The sequence below is a fragment of the Pinus tabuliformis genome, chromosome 4_2 (genome assembly GCF_031772625.1).
Source record: "Pinus tabuliformis cultivar Carrire ecotype Pingquan chromosome 4_2, CPIR1, whole genome shotgun sequence".
In the NCBI taxonomy this organism is placed as follows: Eukaryota; Viridiplantae; Streptophyta; class Pinopsida; order Pinales; family Pinaceae; genus Pinus; species Pinus tabuliformis.
In genome coordinates, this window is record NC_142304.1 from 1,104,932,020 (window position 1) to 1,104,939,585 (window position 7,566).

At 34.5% G+C, this 7,566-nt stretch overlaps 1 pseudogene across 2 annotated transcripts; it reads left to right on the top strand.

The window, feature by feature from the left end:
* The first annotated feature begins 974 nt into the window (after positions 1-974).
* LOC149173535 (basic leucine zipper 19 pseudogene) lies at positions 975-6,694 on the top strand (annotated as a pseudogene). Of its 2 annotated transcripts, none has more exons than XR_016259134.1 (2): positions 975-1,428; positions 3,907-6,694. The product of XR_016259134.1 is annotated as a basic leucine zipper 19 pseudogene, transcript variant X1 (transcript). The 2 variants fall into 2 exon arrangements; XR_016259135.1 differs by having other exon boundaries at positions 3,910-6,694.
* The last annotated feature ends 872 nt before the right edge of the window (positions 6,695-7,566 follow it).

Sequence of the window (7,566 nt, forward strand, 5' to 3'; positions counted from 1 at the left end):
TCTTGAGAGATACATGATTAAGATGAATCTAAAAAAATGAATTTATCAAAATAACAAGTCTATTACAAATGTGTATACTAAATCTCTGTGAAAAAAACAAATGCATTCTGAAGAAGGAATCTTTTTCCTATATCATTTTGAGTAATGATTTAAAAAAAACAAAACAAAAACAATATATCTAAAACTCAAAACCCAAGGAAAAAATATTATCCCATTTAAAAAAAGCAAAAACAAACAAACTTATTATTATAATTCTATCAATAAACGTAAAACCTAAAATATGGGTAATTTTCAGCCAAGGTTTTGAAAGTTTGAAGTCACTATATGATTAAGTTTTTTTAATTTTGAAATGAAACATAATCTCACCAATTTATCAACATTGATCTCAACGATATTTAAGATTTATTGAATTGAGACTTTTGTGATCCATATCAATTGTTTGAGGAATCTTCGGCGAAAATCACATAGAAAAACTTTTGCCGATGCGTTTCGAACCAGCCTGTGGTTCATCGTCAGGAACCAACTTGTCCTGACGATGAACCACACTGGCTTATTCGAAACGCGTCGACAAAAATTTTTCTATGTAATTTTCGCCAAAGATTCCTCAAACAATATTTAAGATTTCAGAGAAATTTAGATGCTAAATAAGTGTGTATAATTTTAATGAACTATAATTTCAGCAATGCAATGTTTTAGATTCACAAGAAATATAGTTATTTAAGCTAAATACTAAATTGATGAAATGCTTTTAGAAATGTTTCTTCGCGATTTAATTATTAAAATTTATAATAATTAAAATAATTGGGAGCATGGCTGGTTTCCCTCCTACATTCAACTCATAAGAAACATATCTACCTAAGTGGAGACGTCAACAGAAAGTCAATCTGATTAAACATATTATTCAATTGCAAATGTCAAATATATATTTCCACTCTGAGACATGTTGCATCATTCTGTGCGTCAAATGTGAGGACAGATAGGTAATTATTTTTACCACCATTTAACACACTCTGCACCTCACCAATGCCCAATGAATACGCAATGATAATGGTTAGAATATCATTTGGTCTCTGAAAAATTGACACGCCCTTTTCGTTGGATGTTATCACTATGGAGTAATTTGTCGTTGAAAATTCAGAAATGGCGACATTTCCCATTGCAAACCGCAAGGCTATGACGACATTTTGCATCGCAAACCGCGAGCAAAAAACAGCACTATATAACATGGAGAACTGGGCTTCCCAGAGCAACCTTCGAGCTTCAGTTTTGCATCTGTTTTCTGACAGGTCTCTGTTACAAAGTACAAAGTTTCCAGAACTGGGCTTCCCAGAGCAACCTTCGAGCTTCAGTTTTGCCTCTGTTTTCTGACAGGTCTCTGTTAAAAAATACAAAGTTACCAGAAGCAGTTCTTTCTCTCAGAAAATTTGGGTGAGTTATATTTTGTGCTCTCTTCTGATTTTTGATGTAAAAACAGTTATTATATCCCACTTGATCTGAAATTCTTTACCGAACATAGTTTTTTTCCTGTTTTTGCTTTTGTAGACACCATATTCTTGCTGGGTATTTTAATTTTTATTCGATTAAGGACTTCGTTCTGAGTATTTCCTTTTTTCATATAGATATTCTTGCTGGTAGTGTGTGTATATATATAAGGAATGACAATATATATACACACTGTGAGCGTGCATAAAATCTGCTCATCCCATGGAATTTAACTGCATTTCATTCTTTTGAAAATCTTGAAAGACGGATCACACCAGAAAAGTTTACTGTCCTTAAATTGACATATACTTTTGATATATATATATACTGTGTGTGCAGAAGGTTTGCTTATTCCTTGAATTTAACTGCATTAATTTCTTGAAAATATTGCAACACAGACCGTCCTATCGGAATATAATATCCTTATATCGGCATACCTTTTGTTTTCTTTTATGGCTGTGTTCAGGTTGATTTACTAACCTTGGAATTCCTTTAGTTTAGATTCTGATTTCTGAGGATCATTGTCCTGACAAAATCATATGGCTGTGTTCAGGTTGATTTACTAACCTTGGAATTCCTTTAGTTTAGATTCTGATTTCTGAGGATCATTGTCCTGACAAAATCACTTTGACTTGTGCCTAACCTCATCCCTTAGCAGTTTATAAGGAGTTTTATAGGGAGTTGTTTTTACTGTGATTTTTTGGACTTTCTGGTACTGAAATGTGATGGAAAAATTTCTGATAAAATTTTGATTTATGTTATTTAAATTGGTTTTTTTACTGCATATATGGATTCATTCAACACTCTGAAAAACCCCTAGGGCACTTCGATTGTTTAGAGGTTACCATCCAGCTTGTGATATCAATAAATTCCCGCCAGATTTTAGAGAAGTTAGACCAGGAAAACCCACCGGAAAAACTTCCAAAAAGTCTCACTAAAAACAACTGGTAATTTAAATAGCAAAGAGACATCTTCCCCTGACCCTGGAAGTCTTGGTTGATTTACAAATATAACATTGGAATTCCTTTAGTTTAGATTCTGATTTTAGCAAAGAGACATCTTCCCCTGACCCTGGAAGTCTTGGTTGATTTACAAATATAACACTGGAATTCCTTTAGTTTAGATTCTGATTTCTAAGGATCATTGTCCTGCAAAAGTCACTTTGACTTGCACCTAATCTCATCCCTTTGGAGCAGCTCACAGCCAGAATTTAAGTAGCAAGGTGGCATCTTTTCCTGATCTGGAAGTCTTGCAACTATATATCACCCAAGCACCCAGATTTTAGAATATATATATTTTTAGAATATATATATTTTTTCCATGGAGTAGTCCGGGCCAGGCCCAGAATCAAATCTGTCAGTTGTCATTATAACAACAAGAGCATATCCAATAACCCCACAATCCAAATATACTAATAACTTATGACTTAACCCCACAATCCAAATATACTAATAACTTATGACTTAGAGAGAGTTGAAAGGAGCCTACTCCTTAAGCCTTATCACAAGGGTCCAAACATGTCCCTTGAAATTGACTCTCAACCACTCAAACTAAATAAAAATAATAATCTAATTTAAGGGACAAAATATAGCGAAAAGCTCTAAGAAACTTTATTAGGGACTAGAGAATCTTTCTAAGTAATAAAGATGTACATACCCTACCCCTCTTGCTTCAATCCTATAACCTTCACCTATACCTACAACCACAACCATGGTCCACATTCATACACCCTAACTATTTATACCAAAGCAGCACCCCAGTATAATGCTTAATATTCCATTCACCTTGCCAATGAACCAATATCAGCCACAATCCACACCCATATACCCTAACTACTTATACCAGAGTAGCACCTTGATAGAAGGCTTGACATTTCATTGACCTCTCCAATTAAACAACACCATGTTGGTTAAATTTTTAAAGACGTGAAAATGTTGCAGTTCCATATTCTTTTAGGTTTTAGTTTTATAATAGGCCTTTTTTCCTTCACTCAAGAAATAGTTTTAACTTTTTCGAGTTTTTTAAGTCCTATTTCCTGTGAAAATTCATTCTTACTGGGTTTTGAAGAGCTCATATTCTCGGTTTTCCAATTTTTGCTTTTTTGGATTTTTTTTTTTTTACTTAATTAGATGTCTGTATACGTGCCTGGTAGTGACTGGTGCTCTTAAGTTTCGGTTAAATCTATGCCCAATCACATTATATTGGAGAATGTATCTGAGTTTAAATTTTCAGTTCTCAATTTTATATTTTTTTAATATTTTTTTCATAAGTAAATATCTATATATGTGCCCGGTAAAGGGATTGGAGCTTTAATGTCTTTGTTGCATCTATGCCCATCACAGTATTTTGTGGCGTGTATCTGGATTTGAATTTTTTGGTTTGGATTTTGGCTGACAAGGCTGTTTTGCAATTCTGGTTCTGCAGCAGGTTTTACCTCACAATGGTTTGTGATTCAGCTCTCATGGATTCACTTTATGGGTCCAATTGGCTCTGAAATTGTGGCCACCACGTTTTTTGTTGCTCAGAACTCTATGAGCTGTTCTTATTCCAGTGCTGATTCTCCGAGAATACATGACTTAGGCATGCGTTTGTGTCGACTATTTGTTGACAAGGATGTATCAAACAGCATTTTGCCCAATATTTGTACGCAATCCTGAGTTTAGTTTATGCTGCTCTTATGATTGAAATATAATATTCATTTGCATTGTAGAAGATATTAGACCGGTTACAATTTTTTTGGGGGAAACTTGTAGTGGAGGGATAAAGCATTATTTTGGGTATTATGGAGGATGACGAATTACATTTCACAAACCAAGATGTCTTTCGTGGCATAGACATGTCCGATGATATTTCCAGTAGTTGTTTTGCTGGGAGTATTTTTGATGAACTTCTCAAGGATACTCATGCCTGCACCCACATCCACACATGCAACCCTCCTGGCCCTGATAACTCACATACTCATACTTGTTTTCACACTCACACTAGAATTGTTTTGGCTTCAGAAGGGGAAGATTCTCTAGATAAGTCAGGTCAGAACAGTTCCTCAAACTCCAGGAAAAGGCCACTGGGGAACAGAGAGGCTGTTAGAAAATACACAGAGAAGAAGAAAGCGCACACAGCTTCCCTCGAGGGGGAAATTTTGCAATTGAAAGCTCAAAATCAGAAACTGATGAAGAAAATACAAAGCCAGTCCCTCCTAGAGGCCGAGATAACAAGATTGAGATGTTTGCTGGCTGACCTTCGTAGTCGAATTGATGGGGAATTGACATCCTACCTTCATCAGCAGCAGCCTAGAACAGACAAACATGGGGACTCTTCCCTACAGATTATGCCTGGCAGATGTGCCTTAAGTGCAGGTGATGTCAATTTGAATTTGGTTAACCTTTCTTGCAATGCAGATTTGCCATGTCCTCACAATGATTTCCAAAACGAGTGTTATGATGCGAAGAATAAGTGCCAGAGTTTGCAAGTTAGTGTTCATGCCTCCAGGGGAGTCTCTGTATGTTCAGATTGTTCTTTGACAAGTATGGGTCCTATTGACATTTCTCCGGGGGAACAGAGGAAAAATGGAGTTGGTATGCCACAATGCCTTAGTGACAGAAGTGTATCTGGCTGCTAATCTCAAGATGTAGTAATCATGTTAATGTGGAACGAAATTCCCAACAAAGGAAGTGACAAGAGAGCATAGAAGCTTTGGCTTTGAAAGTTTCAAGATTCAGTAAACACATATTGGGTAATTATGTTTTGCTGCGCTTTGATCACTGAATTCTTTTTTTTCAGTAAGCATCATTGTCGCAAATATGAGAATAAGATTGCATGCAGATGGATAGAATTTGTGTTTGCAAGTGAGATAAATATTCTGTGACTTAAAGACCATCATCAGCAATCTCTATTCATTCTCTGCCTCTTGCCTTGCTCTCATTTCTTACCCAGGAATCAAGATTCTACCAGTATCTCCCATACAAAATTTTTGAAATTCATTCTATAGACATCAAACATGTCTTCCTGACTATTCTCTAGTACATTTATAGGGTTTTCTTCATTGATTAAATACTACCACGTTTCCTCTTTATTATCATTTTGCACTTTTGTTCTAGATTGGTTTAGATTTTAGAGGATGAGTTAGCTGGTCTTTTGCTACTTGTACAATCTGTAATCTTGAATTTCGTTGATTTTTCTTTGATCATCAGTGGATATGAATATATTTTTATTTTTATTTCTTTGTAAAGGGTTGATTCGCTTACAAACCGTATTGAATTCTATTGATTTTTCCTTGATCATCACTGGACATTAATATAGTTTGATTTCTTTGTAAAGTGTTGATTCACTTACCAACGGTACTGTTGATTCTATTGATTTCACTTTAATATAATTTATTTTCTTTGTAAAGAATTGATTCACTTACCATATGTATAGTGACTATTTACCTGAGATATTTTTCTTTGGTTTTAACCAAAGTCATTAGATTGATTAGATTTAATCATGAGATTCCATGTGAGACAACATGTGTTTTAGCTTATTCATGCTACCAAAATTACACCCCTTAGATAAATTTCATTTCCAAAATCTGTAAAATTTCATCAATCATTTTTCCCCTCGAAATATGGAAAATTTCAATAATTCTTTTCTATAATCTGAATCTTTAGGCCTATTCCTCTTAGAAGAGATTCTCAACTACTATAAGCATGGCCAAACTGAGTTCTAAGCCAAAAGCTACCTTTTGAAGTTACCATTTTTGCCAAATTTTCTACTTCTCTTACTAATGCAATTAGTGAGGCCAACTTTCTCCATCTTTTAAAAAAAAAATCAAACAACCACTGAGATAAAAAAATTGTATTGGGTGCAGATAGTACTTTTGACTATGAACACTAGCATCCTCCATAACCTTGGCGATCAGTCACTCCAGTTAATGTTTACATAATTATTGAATTGTCAACATTTCTTTTTTTTCACTTTTCCAGACTCAATGAAACTAGCAATTGTACCGAGATGCAAAGGAATGCCGAAAGCTGAAGAAGTCAAGAATAGAAACACGGGAAGAAATTGAAGTGTTGGGTGTGTTGACTGCATGCTACCATAGTCCCTAGAGGTGGTAAATGCATGCTAACTGTGAGAGCTTAAGAGGTCATATTAAACTTTGAATTGACAATTCTCCTTATTATGATTTCAACCACTTCTAAACAATCCATGTGTTATTTGTCCAAATTCAGGAAATGACAAAAGTGAGAAGATGACTTACAGACTTACACATGGTCCTATGACATTGATCGGAAACTTGTAAAGTAGTTCACCTAAGCTAACCAGAAGTTGTTGCATTTCATTCTAATCTTGGTATTGTAGAAACTATTCAATTCAACAATAAATGTAAACTTATACACCAGCTGAATTAGTAGTTCACCTAAGCTAACCCGAAGTTGTTGCATTCCATTCTAATCTTGGTATTGTAGAAACTATTCAATTCAACAATAAATGTAAACTTATACACCAGCTAAATCATGTAAACAACAATAATTTCCTTTCTTACAGTGCCATGATTCAAAGGTCTAAGAGAATTTTCCAACAACTTTATGACTAAAATAGTAAGAGCATGAACACAATAAAAATTAGTGTTCTTACGGGATTCAATCAAATTGTCATCAATGCACCAGATAAAAATTGAACCCAAACCCTTTTGAATTTCAAGGATTGGCCCAAGATAAACAACAAAGAGATGAGATTGAAAATCTCAACCTTATATAAAAAAAACCCAAAACCCAAACCCTTTTGAATTTCAAGGATTGGCCCAAGATAAACAACAAAGAGATGAGATTGAAAATCTCAACCTTATATAAAAGGTTTTCAATTTTGCACGTTACTATTAGCTTGCACACTTCAATTTGATTGATTCTAAAAGGAATAACTGATGAAACTTTAAAAGTATTTTATTGGTAGAAAAATGCAAAAGCAATGTTATTTTAACCTAACCATGACCGAGAGACAAAAAAAAAAATTTATAACATAACCATGAGATTAAGGCCAACAGTTAAAGGTTGCAGGGACTATCCTTTCCATGACTAATAACAAAAGGATAATAAGTTTCATGTA